This window comes from Balaenoptera ricei, chromosome 2, assembly GCF_028023285.1.
Source record: "Balaenoptera ricei isolate mBalRic1 chromosome 2, mBalRic1.hap2, whole genome shotgun sequence".
Classification (NCBI taxonomy): Eukaryota; Metazoa; Chordata; class Mammalia; order Artiodactyla; family Balaenopteridae; genus Balaenoptera; species Balaenoptera ricei.
The window spans coordinates 152,235,696-152,250,117 of record NC_082640.1 but is presented as its reverse complement, the minus strand read 5'-3'; the positions used below and the strand labels follow the sequence as shown (position 1 = coordinate 152,250,117).

Below are 14,422 nucleotides of genomic sequence, written 5' to 3'. Positions count from 1 at the left end.
AGAACTGAGGCCTAAGAGAAAGAAGAGGGTAATTTATGAAATGAAGCGTAATTCAAGAGTCTTAATGTGTCTCAAAGTAAGCTGACGAGAGAATATATTAAATCTTTCTGTTATGTATTGATAACACAGAGAAAGGGAAAAAAATCTATTATGTGTGGTTCTGGAATGAGAAAGGTCTACATATACAAGGTAACCAATGGAAGACTCTTAAGGCAGGAAGTGATAAGAGAAAATGAATGGCTGTTTGGAATGATAACAGTTAAACAAAACACTGAAAAAGCTCAGCGACACAGCCCGATTTCTTACCAAAATAATATTTAAAAGTCTGCAAAATTCAAAGGATCTTGCTCATAAAAGATTCAGAAATAGGAGAGAGACAGCGAGAAACAGAAAAAGTATATGTGTTTCTAACACAAGATTAGGGTCATCAGAACAAAGATCTAGAAAAAACAAGCAGATAATATAAAAGGTAAACAAAGCAACAACTCAGATGGATAGGGATTTACTCTGATGGAAAGGAACCTCACAGAAAACCCCTTATCTGAGCTAAGTTTTTGTTATCCACCACTGTTATGAAGTAGCAACAAATAAGAGATTTATGGGAGTCTATAAAAGGGAAACAGAGCCATTGTTATACATACATATATGCATATATATAATCTCCAAATTTCTTCCCAAATAGACTTTGTCAATTACCACTGATCCTGGTTTTATACTTTTCTGTTGATGTCTACAAAAAGCTTGAAGGTTTGTCTCATCCATAAGCAATAATATAGAGAAGGGCCTCATTACTAAAAGAAGCTTTACTTTAATCATGTTATCACTTTAACAGGGTAGCTATTTCTGATGATAAAATCTGTTTTTCATTTGCTTCCTGTGTGCCTAATCACTCTCTTGTACATTTCTCTACCAGTAACGGCCAAAATGCAGGCAGATAGTTTTGTTCCATGTTATAATGCTTTATCTCTTTCCCCTCCCTCCCTTCTTATGGTACTCCCTCCACTCATCTCACTCTCTCTCTGACACACACACACACTTGAAATATGATACACTCCAAGCAGATGTAGGCTCACTAGGAAGCACTTCTTATTCGTGAGTGGGAGATGGGGAAATACAGATTGAAAATGCTACCCCGTAATGCTCTCCCCTGGGAGAGCGTCCTACTTCTCCCTCCTTCTGCCTTGAGTATCACTCACTGATCAAGTATAGGCGAACGTTTGTTCATTTAATAAATATTTATTAAGTACTTAACTTATACAAGGAAACTTGGGAGATGACAATCCAATAGAATAAGAAATTACATACATAAATAACTACAATAGACAATTTAAATGTTTTAAGACCATGGTAAACAAGGAATTAAGGAATGGAAGAGGAAAAAAAAGTCACTTTCAGCTGGACTGGAAAGGGCTATGAATAAAACTGCATTTAAAATAAATCTTTAAGATATAATTTATTGTGTTTATGAACTGCTAAGTAAATGTACTTTTTCCATTATTCAATGGAGGCCTATATTGCAAAGAATAATTGTGAAGGGCAAGGTAAAATTACTTTATAAACTCTACGTATTATATTTATAACGTAGGATTTTTGTATACAGGGCCTTCTTAAAGTCAGACTCATCAATAGGCACATGCATTCTTGCTTCTTTCGATGATGATGTTATTTAAGCTTTAGAATAGGAGGCAAATTTGTCAAAATTACTTAAGACAACGTGTTCTAGTTGAAGAACTGCAGAGGTTTAATATTTTTTCTAATTCAAGCTCTGTTATGAATTCAATTGTGTGATTTTGCTTCAATTTGGTAATTTAAAATTGAGATAAAAATTACCTCCCTCCATAACCTCTTCCTGCTCACCCATCCTTCCATCTCAGAGACACTATGAGGCTAAAATACATGCTATGTGCTCAAAACTAATTCAAACATACTTCTCATTTATCCTCATAATCTCAAGAGAACATTACTTCACACTGGATAAATGAAATACTTTTTTGCATTTAGTGCTACAAGGTGGCCCAATCATGGGCCCTTGTAAGCTGACAATGTTACGTAACATTTTTACAGTTATAATTCTGCAGCAAAGCTGTCACCATAGGACATATAAGAAATGAGGACTTAAGATAAAATGGGGTTCTTCTGTATTCAGTTTCCTTTTGTTCAGCTCTTTTAAAAAATTTTAACACTATCTGAGGCATTTCTTATGATGCTGTTAGCTTCCAAGAATGACCCTATCTCAACAGAACTGAAAACTATATTTGCTCTCACTGTCTTGTAAATCAACATTGGGAAGCATATTTAAATCAATATTCCTCTAACTAACACAGTATATTAAAGGAAGCAGCTACTCTTAAACCTAAATGATTACTAATTCGCTAAAGGCACCATCAAAATGCTAAAATATCTATTTTACTTTGGTTACAAATATGAAAATAGTCACTCTTGGATATATTTCAAATAAGGAAGCCAGTTTAATTTCTACTTTGCTAAAAAAGAATTATTTGGAATCAACTAGTAAACCACAAGCATTATTATAGTACTTAGGCAATGCTAGGATTTAGAGGTTTCTACTTCCTTCACTTAGTAAATTAGTAGTAATTGTGAATTAATGATATAATATTACAAAATATAGTACTGATTCCATGGCTTTTAAATTAAATCACAGATAAAGCCTTTTGCCAGGACTGTTTAGATTTTCCATACAAATTAAAGCCTCTTCAGAGGAAAATTTTCCAGCCACAATGTAATTTCCCTCACTTATCTGCCCAGTTACTACAGACCAAAACACTACAGAAAAAGCCTAAATCAACAACAAACAGAAAGCATTTAGTCAATATAAACTGGATATAATATCTCCAGGCATCTCTTGCAAAGAAAAAATGCTCAATAACTATTAGTTCAGAAGAACTGCATGTACAGAGACAAAGGTGATGTCAAATCCATTGTCACAAAAATACACTAATTGGTGGCAAGCCAAAATTTAGAATTCAGGTCTCTTAATCCATCGCCCAGTGCTCTTATCCGTCCCCCCGCCCCATGATGTCTTCAATACAAGATGCAGCAAGAAACACAGACTCAGAGCACTTACCGGGTCATTGTTTCCCCAGATTTATGGATGTATACTTGACAAATAAAAATTGATTATATTTAAGGTGTACGGCATGATGTTTAAAAATATGTAAACACTGAAATGATCACCACCATTGAGCTAATTAACGTATCTATCACCTCACACAGTTACGTTTTATTTTTTGGTGGGGAGAACAGTTAAGATCAACTCTCTCAGCAAATTTCAAGTATACAATACAGTATTATTAACTACAGTCACCATGCTGCACCTTAGTTCTCTAGAACTTATTCAACCCACATAACTGAACCTTCGTACCATTTGATCAACATCTCCCCCTTTCCCCCACCTTCCTGACCCTGATAACTACTGTTCTGCTCTCTGCTTTTATGAATTTTTTAGATTGCACATATAAGTGAGATCATGCAGTATTTGTCTTTTTTGTGTCTTATTTCATTTATCATAATGTCCTCCAGGCTCATCCATGTTGTTGTAAATAGCAGGATTTTCTCTTTTGTTATGGCTGAATAACATTCCATTGCTGTTTGTACACACACACACACACACATTTTCTTTATCCATTCATCCGCTGATAGAACTATAAGTTGTTTCCATATCTTGGCTATTCTGAATAATGCTGCAATGAACATGCTGGTGCAGATATCTCTTTGAGATACTGATTTCATTTCCTTCAGATAATATACTCAAAAGTGGGATTGCTGGAATCATATGGTAGTTCTATCTTTAATTTTTTGAGGAACCTCTATATTGTTTTCCATAATGGCCATACCAATTTACATTTCCACCAACAGGAATGGGGACAAAGGTTTCCCTTTTTCCACATCCTCCACAACACTTATTATCTTTTGCCTTTTTTGATAATAGCCATTCTAACAATTATAAGGTGATATGTCTCTTTGTAGTTTTGATTTGCGTTTCCCTAATGATTAGTGATGTTGAGCACCTTAGCATATACTTGTTGACCCTCTGTATGTCTCTTTTGAGAAACGTCAAGTTTAGGTTTTCAGCCCATAATATGATCAGGTTATTCAGTTTTTTTTGCTATTGAGTTGAATTCCTTACATATTTCGGATGTTAACCTCTTACCAGATATCTAGTTTACAAATATTTTCTCCCATTCCATAGATTGCCTTTCAATTTTGTTGTTTCCCTTGCCGTACAGAAGCTTTTCAATTTAATCTAGTTCCACTTGTTGATTTTTTATTGTTGTTGTTGCTTGTGCTTTTGGTGTCATATCTAAAAAAATCAAATGTCAAGGAGCTTTCCCCCTTTGTTTTCTTCTAGTAGTTTTAGAGTTTTAGGTCTTACATTTAAGGATTAAGAATCAGAACCCTGGGGATCCTTCCAGCTCCTCTTTAATAACATTCCTTCTATAGGGAGGAGTTAAACCACAAATAGCTCCTATTTCCGATAAAGAAAGGTCACTAAAGGAATGAGCCAGGTAAGTTAAATTTTATTCTGCTCTTTGTCCACTCTAATCATAAGACTAAACAATTTTTAATTTGTTTGTTTAAAAAGATTTGCAACATCTAGCTTTGTGTTGGTAATGAAGAAAAGATTCATTAATAGCGTGGTGAAAGCACTTCATTGTATTGGAAACAATTTGATTTTATTTCTCTAAAATTATTTTCAAAACGAAAGCAGAAAATGTAATGAAGCAAACAAAATAATTGAAGTACTACACAGTGGTAATTAAAATAAAGACTCTGGGCATAGTTAACCATGAAAGAGAAAGTTAAAAAGCATTCTCATCTTTAAAAGCCAAGACTGGAAATCATTGTCTCTTAACATATTAAACAAGAATATTTTCATAGCAAAGTTAAAGGTAGTTTCAAGGTGTGCTTTCCACCCCTCTGGCAGAGAACAATCTGTTTTAAGTAGAAAGAACAACACAATAGCTGACCAACAAGTAGGCCACCCAGTGCTTCAGGAAATCAATTTCCCTGTGGGCATTTTATAAAACTTCAAGAGTATAAACTTAATGGAGAAAAGATATCAAGATACATAGTTTACAGGCTATTATCCTGACGGATTGAAGCAAAAGGTAGATAGTTATACAGTTAGAGAAGAAGAAAGCTCTTCTTGGTAAGTAAAGCCAATTAATTGGCTTACTTTAAATGCATTTTTTAAACTTCTGCTCTTTGCCTAGAAGTCTCTATTGAATGTCTGGAAGCCATTTTTTAAAAGATGGAAATTCTACAGATCCAGTAGAAAGTAACAAACAAATGTGGGGAATTTCTTCTACTAATGGTCTTTGAGACAGTATTCTGTCATCTCTGGGTATTCCAGGTAGTCTCTAAAAAACCTCTATCTCAGGTTCAAGTACATCAGAGCAACCTGGGTAATACTGTCTGCTTCCATAACAGCCACAAAGGGAAGGCAGAGAAAGAATGAGATGCATCCAAGTTTAATTCTCTCATTCAAAATCTAATGTAAACACAACTCCCTCCAAGGCTAGAGAAGAAAAGTTAAGTTACCTGAGGAGCCAGATTCTGCCAATCCTACATAAATGCAAAGAAGATGTATCTCCTCAAGCACCTTCAATATTTGTCCCTAAGTTTATAGCCTGATTCCCAGGTCTCAGAACCAGCTGAACTGGTCAGGTTAAAAATAGCATGCTTACAAAATTAAGGTTGAATTTCAGAAAGGCCCTCCACCCACCATCATTTTACTTAACAGGATTCATGGGGTTCTCTCCTCAAAATCAAAATACAGGCATGCTATGGCAGGCAGACACTCTCTTAAAAAAAAAGAGGGAGAGAGGAAAAGGGGGGAGGAAGTAGTAGAATGGGAAAGAGGGAGGAGGAAAGGAGAAGGGAGGGAAAGCTGGAAGAGAGAAGAGAGAGAGAGGAAAGAGGGAAGAGGGAAGAGGAGGAGGGGGGTGGGGGCGTGGGCAGCGGAAGAAGAGGGGAGAAGGAGAAAGAAGGAGAAAAGTAAAAGCAAGCTCCAGAATGGTTAACTCTGACTTATACAGGATTCAAAAATAAAGTAGATAGCAGACACAAAAGAGAAACGCTGGCTGGAACTTTGTTCTTGTGCAAAGGCTGCTGCAGGTGGTTTGTTTTTTGCTTTAAGTAAAAGTCAAAATAACTTACACTGTTTTGCCAGCTCTTCCATTCTGCAAAATGCCATTCTTCAAGGTAGAAATGGTACTTATAGCACTTGTCTACTCGCTGGCTTTTAAATCAAACCATCAACAATAATTAACCCAGATGTCAAATCTTGCTACTTTTTCTCCTGGGGAGAGGCTTTGCTCCACTTCTCCATGCAGCTAGCCATGCACTGAGAATCCACTATTAGCAGAGCAGAAATTTCTTTGGAATCCCTGGTTATTATTATTATTTCGATTAAAAAAAACCCAACCTGTTAAGATCACTTTTCTCACCGCCTCAGTTTAACACTGCTCTAACCAATTCATGTTATTTTCTTTACTTTTGAAAATCTTAGACTCTGCATTTTTTTGCTATTTGTAAATAACTTAAGACCCCTAATAAATTGCAAACACAGTAGAGTTACTGTGTACCTTCCACACAGCTTTCCCCAATGAGAACATCTTACTTAACCACAGTACATTATCAACATCAGGAAATGGACATTACACAACATTATTAACTATAATATAGACCTTATTTGGATTCACCAGTTTTTACATGCACTCATTTTTTTTTTTTTTTTTTTTTGGTATAGTACTATCAAAACATGTAGAGACTCATGTAACCACTACCATAATCAGGATATAAACTGCTGCACCAAAACAAAGAAATTCTCATACACTATCCCCTTTAGAGTCACACCCTTCCCCAAACCTTAATCCCAGGGAACCAGTGATCTCTGTTCTCCAGAACCAATGGTCTCTTTTATCACTTGGCATAATGCTCTTAAGACCCATCCAAGTTATTGTGTGTATCAATAGTTCATTCCTTTTTATTGCTGGGTAGTATTCTGCTATGTGGAATGTACCACAGTTAATTCACCCATGGAAGGACATTTGGGTTGTTTTCAGGTTTTGATTATTACAAATTAAGTTGTCATGTATGTGAGTGTACAGATTTTTGTGTGGACATGAGTTTTCATTTCTCTAGGATGAGAATACAGCAGTATAACTGCTGAATCACACGGTAAGGACATGTTTAACTTTATAGCAAACTGCCAAACTATTTACCAGAACGGCTGTACCATTTTATATTCCCATGAAGAATCTATGAGAGAGCTGGTTGCTCAGCATGACTTTAGCCGTTCTGATAGGTGTGTAGTGGTATCTCATTATGTTTTTAAGTTGCATTCCCCTAATAGTTTATGATTTTGAACATCTTTTCGTGTGCTTATTTGTTATCCATATTTACCCTTTGGTAAAGTTGTCTATTCAAACCTTTTACCCATTTTTTGACTGGATTGTTTCTTACTGTTGAGATTAAAGAGTTCTTAATACATTCTGGATACAGGACCTTACTTGGATGTGTGATTTGCAAAGACTTTCTCCCAGTCTATGGCCTGTCTTTTCATCTTCTTTAACAGGGTAACATTCTCAGATCAAAAAGTTTTTAATTTTGATAAAAGTCCAATTTACTTTTTTTTCTTTTATGAACCATTCTTTTGGTGTCACGTTTAAGAACGTTTAGCCTAAGTCACAAAGATTTATTCCAAAGATTTTCTTTATAGTTTTACAGTTTTACATATAGAAAGCTTTATAGTTTTACATGTCACATTTATTTTATCTGTCAGATTTACTATCCATTTTGAGTTAAATTTTAAGTAAAGTGTGAGGTTTAGGTCAAGGTTCATTTTTTGCTTATGAGATGTCCAATGATTCCAACATCATTTATTGAAAAGACTATGCTTCCTCCATTGGATTGCTTTTGTACCTCTCTTAAAAATCAATTGCCCACTCATAGGTGTATACTCAAAAGAACTGAAAACTGATACTCAAACAAATACATGTACAGGTATATCATAGCAGTACTCAAATAGCAAAAGGCAGAAACAGCCCAAATGTCCATCAGTGAATGAATGGACAAATATTGGTATATCCATACAATGGAATGTTATTTAGCCATAAAAAGGAATGAAGTACTAACACAAGCTACAACATGTATGAAACTTGAAAATATTATGCCAAGTGAAAGAAGCCAGACAGAAAAGGTCGCATGTTGTATGATTCCATTTACGTGAAATATTCAGAATAGGGAAATCCATAGAGAATGCATATTGGTGGTTTCCAGGGGCTGGGGGAAGGGGAAAATGGGGGAATGGAGAACAAATGCTTAATGGGTATGGAGTTTTCTTTTGAGCTGATGAAATATTTGGGGACTGGATAGAGGCGGCGCTTGCACAACCTTGTGAATGCACTAAGTGCCACTGAATTGTTCACTTTAAGATGGTTAATTTGATGTTATGTAAATTTCACCTCAATGGAAAAAAAGCAAGTTAGCGAACCTATGTGGGTTTATTTTAGACTCTGTTCTGTTTCACTGATCTACATGTCTACCCCTCCTCCAACACCATACACTATCTTGATTATTTTAGCTCTATTTGTAAGTCTTAAAGGTAGAAAGTGTGATTCCTCTAACTTTATTCTTCTTTCTCAAAATTGCTTTAGCTATTTTAGTTATTTTGCCTTTCTATTTAAATTTTGAAATCAATTTGTCTATACATACAAGAAGAAAAAGACTTGCTAGAGTTCTGATGGGAATTGTGTTAAGCCTACGGATCAAATTGGGAAGAACTGGCAGTTTTTCTAGGCTGAGTCTTCCAACCCATGAACACAATATGTCCACTCATTCATTTAGGTCTTCCTTCATCAGCATTACACAAGTATTTTAAGTATTGCTTTTTCACTTTTACGAATAAGTGTAAATGGCATGATGGCATAAAATTTTGGTTTCTAATTGTTTCTTGCTGAGATGTAGAAGTATGATTAATTTTTGTGTGCTGATCATATATCCCGTGACTTTGCTAAATTCACTTAAATGTTCTACGAGTTTTATTATCGTGTGGTTGTTGTTTTTTGGTAGATTATTTGGGACTTTTCTATGCAGACAATCATGTCACTTGCAAATACAGACAATTTTCTTTCTTCCTAGTATGTATGCCATTTATTTCTTTGTCTTGCCTTACTGCCCTGCACAGAACTTCCATTACTATGTTGAACAGGAGTGGTGAGAGCACACACCCTTGCCTCATTCCCAATTTTAGGGGAAAAGCCTATGGAAATAGTCTCTCACCATTAAGTGTGATATTACCCGTAGGTTGTTACCTGAAGATGCTTTTTTAACAGATTGAAGAATGTCCCTTCTATTCCTAGTCTGCTGAGTGTTTCATCATGAATGGATGTTGGATTTTGTCAACATTTTTTATCATATGTCAACATATTTTTTATCATTTTAATATATATATCATGACCGAGTAGGGTTATTCCAGAAAAGCAAAACTGGTTAAGTATTCAAAATTCATTCAATGTAACCACATTAACAGTTTAAAGAAGAACTACATGATCACACCAATTAATAAAGAAAAAACTTTTGACAAAATCCAACACCTATTCCTGCTTTCCTGTGCATGATTTGAACTTCATCTAGTATTCAATTTTGGTTCGTCTATAGTGTTTATTTTTGTAAAGTACATATCGTCATAGAGTATTTTAAATGGTTGCTCTGGGGATTACAATTTATATACACATAGTTTATTACAATTACTCATACCAACATTTTATTGTTTCAAGTGGAATGCAGAAACCTTGCTATAACTTTTAGGTCTGTTTACTCTCTCCCCTTTTGTCTTAAAAATTAGCTTTATATCTCAGGGAAAACTGAGAATGAAAAAAAATTACACTGAAAACTATACAGACAATATTATAAATTTTGCTTTTTACCATCAAACCATTTTAAAAACTTAAGGGGAGGAAACTAGTCAGTTACCCTGTATCTACTCTTTCATTTGTACTTTTTTCATTCCTGATAGTCCATGTTTCCTTCTGTCATCACTTTCTGTCTGTCTGAAGAATTTCCTTTTTTACAGCAAGTCTGCTGGCAAAAAACTCTCTTAGTTTTCCTTCATCTGAAAATGTCTTCATTTCATCTCATATTTTCACTGGACGAAGGATTCTGGATTGATAGTTCTTTACTTTTGGCACTTTAAATATGTCTTACTACTTCTTTCTGGCCTCCATGTTTTCTGATTCAGATGCATTGTAGGTAATGAACTGCTTTGCTCTGGCTGCTTTAAAGAATTTTTTCTTTGTCTTTAGTTTTCAGCAAATCACTTATAAAGTGTCTGGGAATGGATTACTTTGGGTTTTTCCCTTTAGAAGTTTGCTCAACTTCCTAAATATGTTGGTTTGCCAAATTTAGGAAGTTTTCAATCACTTTGTCAATCCTTCACTCTTAATTCTCTCCGAGACTCCAAAGATACAAACATAAAAAAAATAAATAAATAAAAATTAAAAAATTGTTATTGCCCCACAGATCCCTGAGGCCCTGTTTACTTTTTAAAAAATCTTTATTCTCTCTGTTGCTGGACTGGATAATTTCCATTGATCTAACTTCAAGTGCAGTGATTCTTTCTTCTCTTATAGCTATTCTACTATGAGCCAGTTTTTTTTACTTAGGTTATTATATTTTTTCAGTTCTAAAATTTCTATTTGGTTTTTCCATGTATCATCTATTTCTTTACTGAGGCTTTCTATTTTTTTACTTGTTTCAAGTCTGTAATTGCTTATTGGAGCATTTTCATTATTATAGCTTCTTTAAAATCCTTGTCAGGTTATTCCAACATCTGTGTCATCTGAGTGTGGTGTCTGCTGATTATCTTTTGTCATTTGAATTACGATTTTCCTGGTTCTTGGTATGATGATGAATATTATGTTATGAGACTCTGCTTTCTATTTAAATTATCTATTTTAGTAGGCAGTCAAACTGTTTGGACTCCTAGCTCACGTTTATGAGCTGTGGCTCAAATGTCAATTTAATTGTTAATGCCTTTTCAGTGCTCTTTTGTCCTGTTCCACTTGTGGACTACCCAGAGGCCAGTCTGAAGCCTGGGTGGTATATCATACCTAAGTTCAGTTCTCAAACCTTTTTCTATATTGATTCTGATCAGTTTCATGCATGGGACATTCAGAGGTCTGCCCAGGGTTTCAAACATAGATTCTAAAAGTCCCTTTATCTAGCTCCCTCCTCTTCACAACCCTCCCTCCACTCTAGTGGAGGGAAATGGGAACTGCCTCATTACTGCAGTGTGGCGATGGTGAACAAGGCTTTTCCCAAAGTCTCTGCAGTTGTAACACCAGTTGGGAAAGGTAGGGGTGCCCTTTTTAATTGCAGGGCAGGTACGGAGGACATGGCTATCTGCTCATTCTCTACAACTGTGACACCTGAGGGGAGCAGTGGTGAAACATTTTTCATTATGTTCACTTGGAATAGGGTAGATATAATAAAAATGGGGCTTTTTCCAGCTCCGTCCACTGATATTTCTAGTTTGGAGGGTTCTCCAGCACCCCCACCCAGAATATACAGGAGGCAAAACAAACAAGCAAACAAACAAAACACAAGAAAATTACTGTGTACAGGAATTTTTTTTTTTTTCAGTTGCAATTAACAGGAAGAATAGGGTATAATGTATTTACTATATCTTATCCAGAAACAGAAGGCTGTATTTTAAGGCCAAGATATTCTCAAACATTTAATGCATATTTAACTCATATCTATAATGCTACTTACTTACTGGCAAATGGATGACTTTGTGTTTCCAGAGGCATTTGATTGTATAAGTTCCTCTTAAAAATGGTAAGCTGGGGCTTCTCTGGTGGTGCAGTGGTTAAGAATCTGCCTGCCAATGCAGGAGACACGGGTTCGAGCCCTGGTCTGGGAAGATCCCACATGCATGGAGCAACTAAGCCTGTGCGCCACAACTACTGAGCCTGAGCTCTAGAGCCCACGCGCCACAACTACTGAGCCTGTGCACCTCAACTACTGAAGCCCGCGTGCCTAGAGCCCATGCTCCGCAACAAGAGAAGCCACCACAATGAGAAGCCCGCGCACCGCAACAAAGAGTAGCCCCCGCTCCCCGCAGCTAGAGAAAGCCAGTGTGCAGCAACAGAGACCCAACGCAGCCATCAATCAATCAATAAAACAATGGTAAACTAATGTTTTTCAACAAGTTTAAACTTGAAAATAATATGGCACTGTATCGTCTTGTGTAAAAGGAAAACATAACATTTGTTTGAATTAAAGAACTCTAGTCGTGAACGCAAAGAGATCATTCAAAGCCTCTATAGGCTGTAGGCTTTAAACACAGGAAGGATTCCTTATACATAAAAGCTTTCTCTTAGGGTTCAGCTTTATTTCCTTTTTCATGAATTATATAAATAGAAAAGGCAGGGCACTAGGTCTTTGGTTGCAAAGCCAAACATAGTATCTATCCTGCCCCTAACCTTTTACATATAATCAATCCTCTCACATGGCATACTATAACAACCCCTCCTTATTTCTGATGATACTTGCAGCTTCAAGATATGGTCTCCTCTGCTAGCCCTGATACTTCTAAACCCAGTAAGTCCAGCCACCTTTAATCACTCCAGGCAGAGAGGATTCAGATCAAAATTCAAAATAAAGCACATAAACAAACCAAAAAAACCTCCAAACAAGCAAACAGACAAAAACCCACCAACCTCAGGTAGATCTGAGCAAGAGAAGTGTCCAAAGCCGTGGGACTATTTTATTGTCAGAAGGTTAACTAGAATTCTTCCAAGAATCCTAGATAGCCTCTGATACGCATCAGCTTGGTAGAAGAAATCACAGTGTGAAGATATATAAAAATACTGAATTTGTATAGGTGATGTATTTTGTTTAATAATGAACAGTGGTTATGCCAATAAAAAGAGAATGCAGTAAAAGTGCAATTGTTATGGGAAAGACATGAAATAGTTGAGAGAAAACAGTAACAAACAATGGTGAAAATAATGACCTGTCTTTATCCGTTCAGATATAGTCAGTGACCCCCCACTTCTCCATATTGAAATCTCTAGATGCTTCTTTTTCTATCTGCATCTTAATCTTTTTGGCTATTAGAGCCTCTTGTGATAGCATGACAACAATAGCCCAAATATACCAGCAGAGCTTTAATATAGAGTAAAACAGAAGAAAATTATGAACTAAAGGAAAACTGTTACTAACCCTCATTCCCTCTCTACCTCCAACATGCAAGAAATTGAAGATAAAGTACAATGAAAACTGATTTCATTAGCACAGATGCTTCAAATCCCCTCTTATAGATCCTGATATTATTCAGAATAAATCAAGATTTTGTTCCAGTATTTAAGAAGGCATCATTTTGCATTTGAAAGCTTCGCCATCATTAACGTTATTCCTTACTATGTCTTAAGAGGATCATGGTGCTCTTAATAATGATTTTAAGTGAACAGATAGTGCCCAAAGTTTGTGACAAAGCAGAGAGTATATATTCCTGTGTCCTTACATACCGTTCATATCTAGTCCCATGGTCTAATGAATGGGAAAAATAACTAATTGTTTGGGACAGGAGCTTCAGCAGGTGGCTGACAATGGGATATGCCCAGAGAGCTGACATCTCAAATACAGACAAGAGCTCATATATAATTGAAGGAATCAGAGGAAGAAATAAAGGAAAATAGAAGGCAAACATATTTAAGAATTACTTCTATCACTGTCTAGGCCACAGTTGGCAAGCTTTTCCTGTAAAGGACCACACAGTAAATATCTTTGGCTTTGCAGGCCACATTTTCTCTGGCACAATTATTTAACTTTGCCACTGTAGCCTGAAAGCAGTCATAGATGATATATAAACAAATGTGCATGGCTATGTTCCAATAAAACTTTATTTACAAAAGCAGTTGATGTGGTTTCGGCTGGAGAGCAGTAATTTGCTGACCTCTGGTTTAAGCCAGTAAAATCTGTAAAAATAGTGTGGCAAAAGGAAAACCAACATCAGATAAGATGGGTAGGAATACATGCTCCCTAAGGATATACGAAATTATATCTTGCTCTATTCTGTACTCTACTGTAACAGGGAAGAGCCAATTTTGACTCCATGTTGGATCTGTTTCTTTGACTTTAGCCTTTGCTTTTCGTTGCTTTTATTATTATAATCATACATAATGGCCTGCCTCAGGGAACCCTGCCCACCTGTGAATGGCTGCAAGAAAGAAGAAATTAACACATCCCAGCCAGAGACTGGCCATTCCAGGAGATGTTTTGCAAGACTGGTGGCCCTTTTTACTTTACTTCCTCCCTGCCTCTCCCTCTCTGTTCTGCCTTTTTTACTTTACTTCCTTCTCTGATTCTATAAAAGAAACTGGCATCCAGA

General features: G+C 36.0%; 1 protein-coding gene across 3 annotated transcripts in view; it reads right to left on the bottom strand.

The window, feature by feature from the left end:
• Window positions 1-14,422, bottom strand: part of FUT8 (fucosyltransferase 8) — a 321,610-nt gene that overhangs the window by 62,517 nt on the left and 244,671 nt on the right. The window lies entirely within an intron of this gene.